Source organism: Austrofundulus limnaeus, unplaced genomic scaffold, assembly GCF_001266775.1.
Source record: "Austrofundulus limnaeus strain Quisiro unplaced genomic scaffold, Austrofundulus_limnaeus-1.0 Scaffold0, whole genome shotgun sequence".
NCBI lineage: Eukaryota > Metazoa > Chordata > Actinopteri > Cyprinodontiformes > Rivulidae > Austrofundulus > Austrofundulus limnaeus.
Genome location: NW_013952402.1, coordinates 6,752,192 through 6,768,270, shown reverse-complemented (window position 1 = coordinate 6,768,270; position 16,079 = coordinate 6,752,192). Strand labels below are relative to the sequence as shown.

The 16,079-nt window shown below is 38.9% G+C and overlaps 1 protein-coding gene across 1 annotated transcript in view; it reads right to left on the bottom strand.

Annotated features, from left to right (window-relative positions):
• Positions 1–16,079, bottom strand: part of grid1a (glutamate receptor, ionotropic, delta 1a) — a gene marked incomplete at its 5' end in the record, with an annotated part of 254,083 nt that overhangs the window by 236,031 nt on the left and 1,973 nt on the right.

Genomic DNA, 16,079 nt, shown 5'->3' with positions numbered 1-16,079 from the left:
ATAGATAGATAGATAGATAGATAGATAGATAGATAGATAGATAGATAGATAGATAGATAGATAGATAGATAGATAGATAGATAGATAGATAGCATCTCTCCTTTTTTGTCTGTTTTCTTGTTGGCTGTGTTTCCCTGTGTAAATGTGCCCTCCATGTTTTGGTAAAACACTAACCTCATTTTGGACCAAATCCTAACCTTTACACTCACGGACCTCTGAGGTCTGCTTCCCCCAAGTCTGTGAAGGCTCACAAAGACAATGAAGTGTAAACAAGGCTGTTCTGKCTCCAAAAACATGTTCACAAAGCAAGCAAGGAACTTGTCAGAAAGAAAAAAAAACGAAAATAAAAACCTGCTGGGCACTTCAACATGGAGACTATTAGGGTTGAAAAGATGTCTGAATATCATTTAAACTACCCATTGGTATCTATATTTAAATTGGGTTAGTTTAGTCTGTAAAAATAAATGTTTTACATATTGGCTAAGCGTGAGTTCATTTAACCAAAACTGACCTGCATTGGATTCCAGCTTAGAATTCAAGTGCCAGATTTCTGAACAAAGTGACTGGGCTATATGAGACACTGGTATAACCATTAAATTGTTGTAATAGGTTTGTAAAAAAAGTTGTTAGATGTTCAGATAGTTTGATCATATTTATTTCGGACACTGAAATTGAGTCTACTGCTTATTTTTTAGGTTAAAACATTTACCCACTGGTTTTTCACAGCACATACTGCATGTGAAGCTGTTTTAGTCTATTTCTAAATCAAACACAGCATGGGTTGTATCATGTTGAGGCCAGTCTTTTAGTAGTTTACTGATTAATTACTTCAAAATTGGGAGTGACATAAACACATAAGGATTGCAGTGCATTTTTAATCCGTGGCACAAACATGGTTTTCTTTTAAAGGTATTGCTATGCATTGTTTCCAAGCAGACATACCATCACAAAGGAGATACAGATTCTCCTATTTATGCATTTTCTTTCTTTCCCCTCAAGCTTTCGACTACTCAGAAACTCAAGCACAGACGTCAGTAAGATTAGAAAGGCTTTGGGGAAAAAATGTTTTGGTTGGAGACTTTGGTTTGCTCCTAATTAGTTATTCTGTGCCCTGTTTCCTATGGTTTTAGGGTATTCATGCTTCTGTTTCTTCCTCTACGGGTTGTCACTCGGTTTGTTGCGGCAGTTCTAATGACTTTTGGTCTCATTGTTCTTCTGCGGTTCTTCTGAACAAAGTTCTTTCTGCACCACTCTTCTACTCTTGGTCTTCATGCCAAAATCCCCTGAAGSTTCCTAAAACCAAGTTGAAAATTTTTGAAAACATAAAAATGCAGCATGCCCTCTTGTCTAGATTCCCTCCTAAACAAGTGCACAATTTAAATCAGTCATTTGTGTCATGGGCTGTGTTTATTTTCTTTAACTATCTGGTGTTTTCAATGTTCCCCTGTGTTGCTCTGCCCTATACAGCCCCGCCCACGCACACCTGATCCCTCTTGTGTCTACTCAGGTGTTTTCAATTGTCTCTTAATTTGTTTGCCTTYATATTTGGTGTCTTGTCCTCAGTTTGTGTCCGTTCGTTGTGCTGTTTACACAGCCATTGTGGTGGTCTCTGTGTTCCTGTTCTCCTGAGAGTTTTTGAGCTGCCCTGCCAGCCTTTCTATTTYATTAATAAATCCTTTGTTAAACTTTGGATTTTTGCCTGCGCCCTGGGTTTATCCTGCCTGCACCTCACAATTTGCTTTCTGACTAATGTGCTCAAAGTACAAGGATTATTACAGTCATTGTGAATCATCCTCTGCAGATCTTAAGAATCTGYATAAAATGTTATTAAGCTGTAGTCATTATCTCAGTTTTAAATTAAGCAAAGGACAACTATTTTTGTCTCTGGAGTCATATCACTAATATTTCTAAATAAAGCTTCTTCATCGGAAATTGTGTAACTCACACTGATTAAATAACAAGTTTTGGTCACAATATCACATTTGCACTTTGAGCTTTCACTGCCTTTTAACTCTATACACCTATATCTTTATTCACAGAGACAAGACTGAAGCATGAAAAGCTCAGCTGATGAGCTTCASTCAGMAGAWTTTGAGAAACAATTWWARAAAATCAAAATGTAAAATAGTGCAGATGCACAAAGCTGTACTGTCTTTACAACAGGCATCATCCATTCCCACTTGCATACACAATTAATACTGCATCCTTTAMTCTAATTTTATTTACACAAATCTGACACTTCCATTATGTTTTAAATAAAAGTACCACACAATTAAATATTTTCAATGTCAATTAAAAAAAATAAAGTGCATTTTTGAAACAAACTGACTAAGAGAGACAGGATAACATGAGCTGATGAACCATCTCTGTCACAATCAAGTGGGAAAAAAAAGAGAACCACTCTCTGCTTTGGGTTTGAAAAGGCTTTGGTGACGCAAACACTACATTAATGCTGCTCATTTTACCACCTCTCTCTGTGAGTAATGTGTTCCTTCTTAACCTGTTAAATCACCACACAGGTTAGGTTTGCAAGTCAGGGGTCTTTTCTGAATAATTACAGACAGTATTTCTACACTGCAACGACTAGTTCCGCCATTAAAAAACAACAACAAATGTTTAAACGCTGATAGTTATCGGAGTGCATTAGTAGAGATGTAAAAACTCAAATAGGAGCTCAGATAGGGGTTAGAAAAATGTAAGAAAATAATTTTGTTTATTGCTTTGTGTATTTCTGTGGTAGCTCAATGGTCAGTGCTGGGGTCATCGCCCTAACAAGGAAACCTTTAAGCACACTGGTTGGAGTTCTAACTGGACACAACCTGCTCAACCACAACAAAATGATGAAACTACTGTATATGCACTACTTAGGCCACTGGCTGGCTCTGAGCCATCAAAGGAAAATAATTCTTGCAGAGGTTCTTTATATATATATATAATATTTTTATTCAAGCAACAACCATGATAGGAGCTGGTCATGTTGTCTGTTATTACATAAAGGAGCATTAGATTTGTGCAAATTAATTTATCTGACATAAGAAGCACTGGATACTCCTTTATGAATAAATACATGATTGGATTTCACAATTTTTTTTCAAAGCAAAGCGTGAACAATTTCATTCAGAATTCATAAAACCAAATCAATTCTGAATAAAGTTTTTTTTGTCTTTTTTGAATTACCAACCTTAGTAATAAAGTTACATTTTACTTTACATCCATTCTTCCTAATGTGATGTACTGTATGTAATAAGCCTTGCTACGTAATACTAATTACTAATAGCAATATTTGTATTGCTTATGTAATGTAAAGAAATACATGAACGTTTAAACCAGTATCACAGATCAGTTTGGTGTTTTACCATGTGGACTTTATGCCATTATTATGAGTTGTATTCCTTCAAGTGTGTGAAATTAATGTGTGTGTAAGACTGGGTGTRTTTCTAATCCTCAAGTAGTTTAGAAATAACTGCTCTTTTTATTTTGATTCTTAAATTTTACCTTTAATTATTCTCTTTCTCTTTGAGCCTTGAAGTGAAACTAATAAGGTGTTAGAGAACAGAAAAATGTCTCCACACATGACTGAGTATCTCTTTCTTCTTGTTAAACCTAACAAAAACAAAACATGAAGCAGACCCCACTTTATTTGTTCATCAAAGTGGACTGTATGGAAACCAAAACTTCAAATTCCCGAGAATCTGCGTGTCAGAGAACCACTTCTGTCCATAAATTCCACTGCAATGAGCAGCAACTTCATTTCCTTCTTGTGACGTAAATGAAGAAACAAGCTGGAAGAGAAACTGCTCACGGCCTTTTATTACTTTGCCTTTGAGAGCAAACTGACTTATGGCAGAACAGTGTGCTTTGCAGGATGCTCAGTTTCAACAGGGGARCTCTTCAGAGAGTAATAAAAAAACAGCTGATAAAATCGTTGGCTGGCCTTTGCCATCTCTGGAAGATCTCTGCAGCACTAGYTGCATTCAGAGGGAAAAAAATCCTCAAAGACACCTCTCATCTAACAWTACCTCTTCCACCGTTTTACCCCGTGGTAGGTGCAAATGTCAATGAAGACTCAGATCACTGGATTAAAAAATATTTCCTTTCATGAGAAGACTGAACRGTAGCAAACAGAAGCAACAAATTGTGACCTTCCCCTCATTTTTACAGAACTTTCAGTGCTCTTTTGTATTCATTATTTTGTTTTAGACATAATTGCAGAACTCTTCCAACAAGAAGCATCYAAGAAAAATATTGTGTATAATGATAAAAACAGGGATGGTAAAACATTTCATTTTGTAAGACGGTCCAAGTTTTATCTCATGCGGTGGCGTTTGTTGCTTCAGGGCCACCGCAGATTATTGTAGTTTTAACAACATTTTGGTTTGGTTTTGAATGGAGATTTATAGCTATAGTTAAATAAAAAAATTCTCCAAGGCAAGATTATTTAACAGTTTTACTGTCCTTGTAATATTTTATTATAATTATTTATTTTATTAGTTTTTGACGGGAGAAGAAAACAGGCATCAAGCAACTTGTGTTTTTCACAGCGACAGCACAAATAAAAATGACGATTTAAAAGGATTCATCGAAGTTTAAAGACATCAACGTGAGACATGATATATACATATATACACACCGAGAATTGAAGAAAATTGTTATCTCCTTTTGAAAATTACAAAATGTTACTGTTCCAGCCCATCATCTAAGCAAATGGGCAGGTAAACCTCTGGTATGGGCAACAGATGCTAACATGATTATCCTGTGTCACTGTTGCTACAGGTTAGGACGAGAAAACAATTTGTCTCTATTGTGTTCAATCTGACTAACATCCTTACAGTCCTGTCACTAATAGTTTGATAAAACAGGGGAAGCAGCACAAACAAGCATTTCAAAGTGCAAAATCTCGTCTCCTGGACTATCCGGTGCTATCGGCTCCAGATGCCATTCAAGTTAAGAAGATAAATTAAGGGGTTCTGGAGCTGGAATGGGACTGTCACAGAAAGCCTCTGGGTCCTGCCACAAGAAACTCAGGTCTACTCACCAACTGTTGAGTGACACTGGTTTGTCTTTGCAGCCGAAATTGTTACACATAATATTTCCTAATGTATCAGAGATGTTAGGAATGTGTCCAGAAAAAGGGGGGAGACAGTAATATTTAGTTGTTTTTGGCTTGTGTGTCTGTTTTATGTGTTTGTTCTCTAGTTGTAGCTCACTAACAACTGTCTACGGTCTAAATAGGATAAATGACACAGTAAGACAACCACAGCTTTAACACTGAGGAGGCCTAAGGCTGCTTCAACAAAGCTCTGTCACAGACGACTTTACCCTGCGTCAGAACAGGGTAGGTTTTGCWATAAGAGATCACAAATATAAATGCACAAGTAAACCAGAAACTAAAATTAGGTCATTAAGTTCAGAAATGATCAACATTCACTTTATAAAATGTTCTGAAAGTCAAAATATATTAATGAACAATTAAAACTTGTATTTTCTTTGTGTTTAGAGCTGAAAAATAATGTACTGTATTCAAGCTTTTCTATGAACTGAATTCTTAATTTAAAAAAACTTCCAGTGATGCATCATAACAGCATAACAGCAAAACCTCCTGAGCTCTCGCTAATTACACTTGCAAAATATTAATTAAAATATATTCACAACTGCAAAATGTTACAGAAACATTCACGCAGTCAGCAGCCTTATTTGAGTCGATTTTCCTTTCTGGAGCAGCTGTGTTGTTTTCACCCTGGTGTATTTCAAAGCACCCACGTAAGGTTAGGTTTATGTTTTGTTATTTTTGTGAATGCTGTCTCAGATTCATGCCGTTAATCATTTGACTCAAGCTAAACCYCCTTTTACATGAACAGGCAAATATCCAGTGCTGAAAAAAAAAACAGCAATGTGGCTCAGTTTGAGCACAATATCTCATATTTAGCTTGCTTTAGCATGAAAAAATGTGTTTTTTTTGTTACTTGTCCCTGAGTGAAAGTTTGGCCTGTGTAAATGCTATATGATTACAGTTTGTTTCAATCTTGAGAAGAAGCAGAATTTTGTTTTGTGAACTTGTGTTTTTGTTTTAAATTGACACAAAACCCACTTTGTGTTACAGATTTTGTTGATGTAACTGCAAAGCAATAAAGTCATGCCTTTTAAAAATTAAAGATTAAAAATGTAAACATGGCACAAAAATGCAGTCCTCCTTATAACCGATTTGAAGGGGAAATATGCAAAAGCCACTTTTTTAGCCATTAAATACATTTTGTTGTGTACTAGGAGTCTCTGGGAGTGCATAAAATTTGAATTTAGTCTCTCCCGGTGCTGCGTAGATATCGTTACATTATGTTTGGGTCATATTTTACAATTATTACATCACAGAATTTGTGGCAGAAACTCTAATTTCATCATTTTCATTCTCCTCTGGCTCTGGGTCACTCTGGTTCCAACATGTAAGGCTGGATGAAAAAGTCTTCCGTTGTTTACATCTTTTAAATAATTAATTAGAATAAACCGCTCTGGAAGCTGGTGGGGTGTGAAGCRCTTSGTTTGGGTTTYAAGAGACAGCCTCAAAATGAGTTGATCTGAGACMMACYTCAGAAAAGTAATAAAAGAGAGCTTTGCGGAGTTACAATAAGGAGGCATTCAGACCAAAGCAATGATTTCATTGTGAAAAAAAGGCTATAGAATTCTGCCTCCTTTAAAATATGATGAGCTCCTCACATTGCAGGGATGTTTTGGTGAAACTGAGCTAATTTAAACAAAAATTGATTCATTAAAAGGTTAAAACATAGATAGCTTTAAATTTGTGTTACAGAAGTTTATCCCAGCAGACATTAGAGCCTCTATAATGACAACTGGCCTTGGTTCCTCCTACAGAGAGATGATGCTCAGAGCTGCTAATGAATGGAGTAGCACAACACGACGTGGGTCTTTGCATCCTGTGAGCGCTCCTAAAATGATTTGCCTGAATGTAATAATGAAGTGGATTAGATAACATAATATATCACAGATTACTTATTCCAGAAACAATTGCAACCTATTAACATTGTCTGAGTCTTTACTCTTATTTGAAACGGAGGCAGCCTGCACGAAAGACGGACTGATTGAACTCTTTAAGATTTCCTGTTCATTTTTTTGTCATTGTGCTAATCAGTCAAATAAGCTTTCCATTTATAGGCAATAACACAATAAGGTGTCAGCCTCAGTCTCAGTTGTTATGTAGTGACTCAGTGAATGAGGCTGAAAAAGAGAAAGCACTGTTTAAAATAAAGACAGCAGAGAAGTTGTGAAACAGCAAGTGCAGAATCAGTTTAAAGACTGAGTTATCTACTTGTGGACTTATCCTGGGATGCACATTTGACCCAATTTTGAGTGAAGCCCGCGTGTTTGCCCCGGAAACTCAAAAGAGCCCGTGAGAGGTTTAAGCTGGGGTTTGATTTCACTAAGAGAGAGCTTACACACTAGCTTAGCCTCAACTTTGGATGGTATCCACGCTGCCTTGGGTTGGTGGAGAGCCCAAAGCAATGACAGGGAGACAGAGAGTCAGAGAGGAAGACTGAGGAGGGATTCGTGTGACAGATGGTCCCACTTGGCATCTGTATCTGTGGGCAGTAACGCAAACAGCGACACCCAAATACATCTTGGCATCTCTTTATCAATGAGGCAAGTGAGCCGAYTCGGCATTTTCGAATGACTTTGCTCATCCTGTCCTCCATACAGTGTGAATGTTTTGCAGCCATTCCCGCATTGTTCCTTTGCAGTTTGGCATCTCGGACGCCCCCACGTCCTCCCTCGTTGTCATACTTGCCCGCCAGTTCACCCGTCTCCTTGTTTTGCCAAAGCTCCAGTTTTAATCCTGCCCACCCCTCATTCCTAACCCTACATCTCTCTCCTCTCTCTCTGTGCAAAGAATGCATCATCGGGGATAGCTGCACGGCAATTTTTTTTGGCTGACTCCTGCTTAGCCTCTAATAGGATTTACTCCGGGCTGATTTTCTGCTCTTTGTCCTCCGTCCTGGAATGAAGTCTTCTTGCAGCCAACAGTGCAGGTGGTGGGCAGTAAATTATGCACACTTCCCCCTGAGCTAGTCAGCACCAGAAGTGAGCGAAAGAGGGAGTTACAAGCTCGCGTCACCAAGCTGTTTTTACTACCAACACCGCCTCTCACCGAACCGCAAAAGCACTTTTCATAACACACACATCTGCATCTGCGAAGCCACCAGCGGCACCCACACTTTACAGCATGCGGATACGAACACATTCACGGCACGACGCACAAACAAACAAATCCTCTCCCTGCATTTATACACCCACTCTGCCTCCCCCACCACAGCATCTATGTCATCTCAGCACACTTTCGGCAGCTCAATAGCAGTAAAGCATAATAGTGTGCACAAAGTGAAATGACGCTTGTATCATGTGGGACTGCAGAGCGCAATAATGGACAGAGGCCACGGGCCTCATCAACATCAATCTGATTGTACAGGACATATCCTGTGGGCCACCAGCCCCCTTCTCTCTCCATGTCGAACTATCTGTCAGTCTCTCCTACCCTAACAGGTAGAACAGTATTGATGGCTAATCCCCATTGGTGGTTGGGGGTGTATGGGGGTCGTGGCAAAGCACTAACATCTGTCACAGCATTCTCGGCAGCTCGTTATAAATCTGTCACACAAAAGAAGGTGAGAACATGAATATGACATGCGCCAAAGGGACCTGCATCAGGAAAAAAAAACAGCATTTGTGTGCATGTGTAACAAGCAGCTTGAAATGTGCGGCGTGCAAACAAGTGTCCTGACAGGCGTCGTTGTTTTGCTCTTTTTGGCTATTCGTCATGCATTGGATGCTACTGCCATGCTGGGAAATCAATGCAGGTGCTAAATGTCTTTCAAACAACAATTACAGGAAGCAGCCAGGATAAATTTGGCCTGTTTGTTTTAGAAACCACTGGCTGACAGTGCAAAATGACCTGAATAATATTGTCTGAAGCTGCGTTTAGTAATCCTGTACAAGATGGATTGTGGGAGGAACCATCAGTCTAAACATCTGTGAAAATTTTGATGCTCAGTGGTCATTTAAAATGTCTCCATTTTTTGTGCGTCCTTTTTTCTGCCCGATTTGTCCTTTAGAGAGGGACCGCCACCGTGCCGCCCAGAAGCCATCAGTCATCCCTCCACACAATGACCCCCTCAGAAGATCCTCAATCAAACATGTCAGTTTGAAAAGCCATGAGAAGACTTTGAAGTCAGCCCTCAGCTGTCTGCCAATGAGGCAACACGGGGAGTGTAATGAATACATAAATGAACAAAGGCTCGACATGACTGCCACTTTTTCTAATTAGAGCAATGTAGTAAGTCTGATTGCATCACAAAACAAACACAAAATAACTGCAGTGGATTACTCAACCAATTTGAAGCCCTTTGATGGACTTTCCAAGGTGTATAGCTGGAAGCCCATTGGCATTCTGTGGGATGATGATGAGGCAAATGGATGGATGGAAACTGGTTTGCTCACCTAAAACTTGTATTAGATCTTTATGGTGACATTTAGCAGCCTGCACATTTAGATTTTTATAATATAGATCAGATGTGACATTTAAATGAAATGACACTTTTCTTGAATTTAATTAACAAATCGTCCAACACCAAAGCTAATGTCATTTGAAGGGTTTTCCTTGTTTTTTTTTATTATTATTATTTTAAATGCATTTGAGCTTCTTCAAGGTGACTCTGATAGCAGCAGAATTAAACATCTGTTGGATATGTTGAGAACATGTGACACAGTATGGAGAGCCATTTTATTCAAAATACAATAAATAAATAAATAAATAAATAAATAAATAAATAAATAAATAAATAAATAAATGCTAAAAACATCTTAATGTATTATTTATTTATTTATTTATTTATTTTGAATGTAAGGGCTCTCCATAAAACAGAGCTGTCCCCCCCACAGGAGAGACGTACTGACAGCCAGCCGTGTACGACACAGTGCAGGAAACCTGGAGGCCTGCAAAATAGATTCAGCATTTAAGCCTTGACCTCTCTGTATCACTCCACTTCTGTATTCTGCTCCCGCCTTCTCCGTGTCAGGTGGAGCTCAGTGGCTAAACATTGCTGACTTTGACTAATCTGAAGAAAAGCCCCTGGATTGTATATCTTTTAACGCTCGTGTCAGGCTGCAGGTCCCAAAAGGCCCCGCTGGTCTCATCTCCACTGTACGCAGTGAATGGATTCAGTATTGAGGTGCAGTCATGTATTATCTAAGAAATGCTTTGGCAAGTGTAATGAGACTAAAACGTGACCTGGGTGCAACAAAAGAAATAGTTTTAGATAAAAGCAGAAAGCTTATAAAAGAGCAAAAAAATGTCAATATCTGTATTTATAGCAAAAGATGAGCAGAGACAGAAACTATCAGCACTTTTGCTCTCTTACTACATCCAACACGAGCTCTTTAATAGTTGTGCAGCTCAATAAAATGCATAATGTTACRGGACTTGCATAAAAGTCTCCTTTTTATGCCAGAGTTTTGGACTAATACTGTCTTGTTCTTTGGTAAAACCTTAAAACTTACGTTAAGTGCAATCGCATGTAATATTGCAACGTCACTCTCAGACTGCGTATTGGGGATGACTCTCAGCTACTACCGTATCAAAAGAATAACTCAAAAGCTGTAAAACTGAAAATATCTGACTAACCATGCCCATTGTTTGACCATAGAGTCACACCAACCGAAAAACATTGTGAAAACAAGAGTATTTGCTTAAAATATTTAATTATTAGGTTTATCCAGGAACCAGTATCAAAATGCACAGCATAAAACTGCTGTCTGAATCAGCTTTTGTACCTTTAACTGGATTACTTGTGTGGATTTTGTACAAACACGATCCACAGTTTAAGTCTGCATTATGTCGAGCAGTGGCCCTTGCTTTGTGAAGGGATTAAATGAAAGGAATCCAACTGCCGCAACATCACTTAGCTGATTAAGGTACCAGTAGCCCCTCGTACAGGCCAATGAAGAGCTTATGATGGATTAAAATTACAGCTGGGTAATTAACAGGGGCTGGTGAAATGACCTGATCACCCTCCCTGTGTGTGGAGCTGGTAGAAAGGCATACAAACACAAACAAATCCATTACGAAGATTTACAAGGCATTATTATTTTCACTGGGACAATAATAGTTAAAGGGCAGCATTATTTCACATACACAGAACCGCACGTAATGAGATGTCATAAATACAAAGTTAGACGGAGGAAGGTACATTAAACATGCCGAAACTGTCAAAGCAACCATTATTTCTCCTTATATCGTTCAGAAAAAAAAAAACAGAAAACAGAACTGCAGTCCAAGTTCCTCCCAAGTCTTATGGTGTCCAAAGCTGAAGGTGTATAAAATAAAAATGAAATCCTCCTTGACATTACCTTGACAGKGGTCAGACGAAAACAGTCAATCTGTACTGGGGTGGTGTTAGAAGAGGACTCAGTGCGACAGAACGCTCATCTGTTTGCTGCACACTGCAGACTGCAGAAGCAGGAAGTCATTTAATGTGGCCTGAGAGTATCATTTCCTTTCTTTTTTATCTTTGTTTAGCTAATATTGCAAAAAAATTAATGATTTGGGAAGTAGCATGAACAAAAGTGGATTTTAAACCCCCTGCCAAATAGGTGGTTCTACATAGCCCCTAGATATCTAGTGTTTTGGTTTCAAATTGTAGTATTAGGCTCCCTGGCTGTGGTGCTATTTTTAGCCTCTTACACTGATCGTTCAGTGGTGTAACTGCAGCACTTTACAGACATTCGGGGTTCAGAGAAGATRGTGCTTATTGACTTTGAAGATGTCTTGACATTTGCCACAGCGGCTTAATGTCTTCAGTATCTGTGGAAATTTGCTTACAATGTAGCGCAACCGCTAAAAGCAAGCATGCCCTTGTCTCCTGTTTTAATCTCTTTTCAGAGATGTTCAGATTACTCTGCTTATCCTTTAATTCCTAAACTACAAGGGTCGAGGGGGTGTGTTGGTGGGGGATATATATCCACTTTACAGGCTAATCTTTTGTTAAAATAACCACGGGCTAAGATTTACAGAACGACGCAGCAACTTTACAAACTCCTTTTTTGACTTTTTCTTGGAATATTCAGTGAAACAAATACAATCAAACTTCAAACGTTTTTCTAAGACAAACCTTTTAGAGCGCTGTGAAGGTTCTGAGGTGGAAATCTCGAACTGTACAAGAAGCCTAAAATGTTTTCTTTCGATTTAAAAGTCATCCCAACTATTTTTGTTGTTTTATTGTATCTTAGTCAAAACCAAAACATTCAGCAAATATACACTTTAATTGAGTAATGCTCAATTTAGTGCCTGTTTTTTCCAGAAAACCTTGCTCTTTCAACTTTGACAGACATTATTATTTACAGAGAAAAGTAAATGATTCTTAGCCTAAATGTAATTTTTTTTCSCCTCTCTTCTGCCACAATATAAAAACTGATGTTAAAACTGTAATTTTGCTGCTGGTGTCAAAATCTTTATCTCCATTTTTTTGCAGTTGCCCCAGCCTATAAATAGGACCACCTTTGCCAGATGTGTGGTCAGGCAGTATATGCAGCAAGCCTTGAGCTGTCATCTGAACACGATAAGAGCGTGGGCGGACTGAGTAACTGAGTGTTTCTGTGTGCATGGTGACTGTGTGACACACTCATTAATACACGTTCCACCATCACAGGGACAAAGTAAGTCCAAATAAAGGCAAGCATGACACTGCAACAACCGGTAACATTTCTCTGTCCCCTCACCGCTGGTGTTGCTCTCCTCCTGTTCCTATTTAGTCCACTCGTGCTGCTTTGTCTTGTTTTTATTTCTTACTTTCTGTGCTGCAATTACTTGCTTTTCTAATTTTCTATTTGCTCTCAGCCTTACAGTGATCTCGTTTTCTTGTTTTTTCCACTCTGCATCCTCCACCGCTGTCATCTTATCCTTATTCTCCTCGCCCAGCTCTCCCATCTGTTCGTGTCCATCCTCTTCACCCCTCCCTCCTCTCATTGCTGTGGCAAGGTCCCGACCGCCACTCGCAGAGGGAYGGCAGTGAACAAAAGAGCACATCCAAAGGTTAACTTCCACCAGTTGTCACTCAGCGCTCGCCAGCCTGTCACACCTCCAGTGCRAGAATTTTGAGGCCAAACATTGATCCTCACATCATCGACTGCGCATAACTCCCCCACTCTCTCCAGAAATTGAACCTCGCTGAAATCACTCACTTCTGTGAATATCTGATTATCAGGAGCACGGCTGTAAACAGTAATTAAGCATGTTAAATGATATCCAATCAAGGCCGGCAAAGCAACGCTCAATCAGAGGAGAGAAATGCAGAAATCATTTTCAAAAGGCAATTAAAGGTCTAGCATTTCTTGAAGAAATCACCCACTGCCTTTTGTGCCGGAGTTTATTCAAGATCATCCATAAACGGACTTACAGCCAGTTTGGTCCATGTTTGGAAACTTTATGCAGAATCTCATGTGAGATCTCGTACGATAGGTTAGAACTCAAAGAATGTGTTGATGATGATTCTCAGCTACTACCACTTACGATTTTAGGTCAATATGTGTAGAGTTTGGTYTTAGAAAGGAAGGCAAGTGTTGATCTGAAAGGGGACCTATCATGCAAAATCCATTCTGTCAGCCATTAAATACATTTTGTTGTGTACTTTGAGACTCTAGGAGCAAAGAAAATTTTAATTTAGTCTTTCCATGTGCTGCATTGATATCTTCATTTTCTCTTTGGGGCATGTTCAATTTTTTTATTTTCTATGAGGTTTACTGAACATTACAGTCTTTGCTGCAATTTGTTGGTCGTCATTCTCCTCTGGTTTTGGGTCAGACTCTCCAACAWGTAAAGCTGGATGGATAAGTCTTCCCTTGCTGACATGTTTTAATTCATTTGTAAATAAAAGGTTTCTGCAGTGCTAGGTAGTCGTAAACCCCTCTATAAAGCTAGAGTGGATTGCTCTGGAAGCTGGAGGTGGGGAGCGAGGTTTGAAGCGCCTTGTTAGAATTTAAAGAGACAGCCTCTAAACGAGTTGCTTTGAGACACACCTCAGAAAAAGGGTTGAAGGAGGGGCTTGTGGAGTTACAATAAGGAGTTCAAATCAAAGCATTGCAGTTCTACTTTATAGAAACCCAAACTAAAGGATTTAATTGTGGACAAGAAGGATTAAGAAGCTTGATTTTAACAGTTAATGTCAAAGTTTTCAGAATAAACATTGTACAATACGTAGCGGTCAACGCATGTGTTGAGGATGACTCCAGTTTAGTACTACGTTTAGCTTTTTCTTGATATGATATATGGGTTTGTTTGGATCATGCAATAYTTCCCGATATCACAAAATCTGTTTGATTCAGTTCATTTCACAAGTCTGCGATCGACCTAATGTAATATTATATGCCCACCTAACACAATAATTTAGTGAATAACTGTGTTAGATGGGCATATGATATAGATACACATTGGGTGTATGGTACAAGAATGAGTTGGCCAATATGGACCAATGTTTTAGTTTTGCCTTGATGTAATYGAATCATTTATCATTTAATCAATGTGAATCGCTGTATTGTTACACCCCTAGTGGCCATCTTAAATTGGGTTGACTCCATTAATAGATACACATCCAGTGATCCCATTCTGAGAGTTTCATTAAAGCAAACAAACCACAATCCAACAAACACATGCAGAAATGCGCCAAAACGTTATCGCCGCCCCTTCCCCTTTTAAGATAAGGCATCAAAAGTGTTTGCACGCTGGATTTAAGCTAAAAAAAGGATTGTCATGAGAAGCCATTGTTAAGATAACTGCATGAGTTAAGTATGTATATTCTCAAGCAAGTGTAAAACTCCATCTTTCATTGCACCGCTGAGTTAATTAGCGTAAAGAACAAATGGCAAATGATTTGCTAGTCGGTCGGTTTAATTACTACACTTTTGCATCCCGAGMAACAGCGACAGTTAAATAAGCACACGTCCATGCCACATTTTTCATCTTCTCTCTGCAGCCTGTAGCTGAAATATCTTTGGGTACTTCAGATTCAATAAAACAAAGCAAGTCGGCGCCTGCTTCAAGAAAGGGATTTAAGTTTACAAAGGCGATGTGAATTTGAATACTAGATATCTCTGACATTGTTAAAGACCACAGCTAAATGACAATGGGATGATTATAGCAAAAACTAAAAGGCAGGACATATTATCAGCTTTCTGTGCCTGTCAGGAGCACTATGAATAGCAATGAGTCATCAAGGCTTTTATGCAGCTCGGGACAAAAGTACAGACTTTGTAGGGAAGAGCAGGGGACATAAACAGCTTCTGAAGGTCCCCAGGAACCTATTAAARTCTTAATGATTAATTTTAATAAAATGTTTTTAGTCACTTAATTCCCTTTTTTATTGTAGTCAACAGGGTCATCTTTAACATCTGAGAGAAATAACCTTGGCAAAATAAATAAATAAATAAATTGTGATGATTATTTGTTTAATATGTGTGGGCGTACAACATCTAACAGCACGCGGAAACCAAAAGACACTGATAAAACATCTCAAGCAAGAAGAAAAAAAAAACAGAAGGATGATAGAAGTGAGCAAGACCGTGATGCGCTCATTATTCAAAGAGGTTTAACGAGCCAACATTATTTTTCGCTCTTGAAATGACAAAGCGCCGGAGCAACATTTGATCATCTTCAAATGATCTTTTTTTTTCTTCTTGCTGTTGTTCCTCACATTATCTTGAAGCTGCTGAGCTCTAACTCAATGCTTCCACCTAGCTTTTCAACCACAGAAGACACCTTGCTCTTCCTACAGGGCAACACAGACAGAAGCGTGCACCAAAATATGCAACCATTTCCCAAAAACTCACAGGTGAATCATCATCTGTTGCTTTTCTGCGCTGAGGTGTTTTCCTGACCAGAAGAGTCAATATTTGGATTTGGACTCGAATGTAACAAGAGAGGCGACTGAGAGGACAGAGGACCGCCCTTCTGGTGGGCCCCAGGCAATCAAAGACAAAGCTGGTGAGGTTGGAGATGTGTGTGTGTGTGTGTGTGTGTGTGTGTGTGT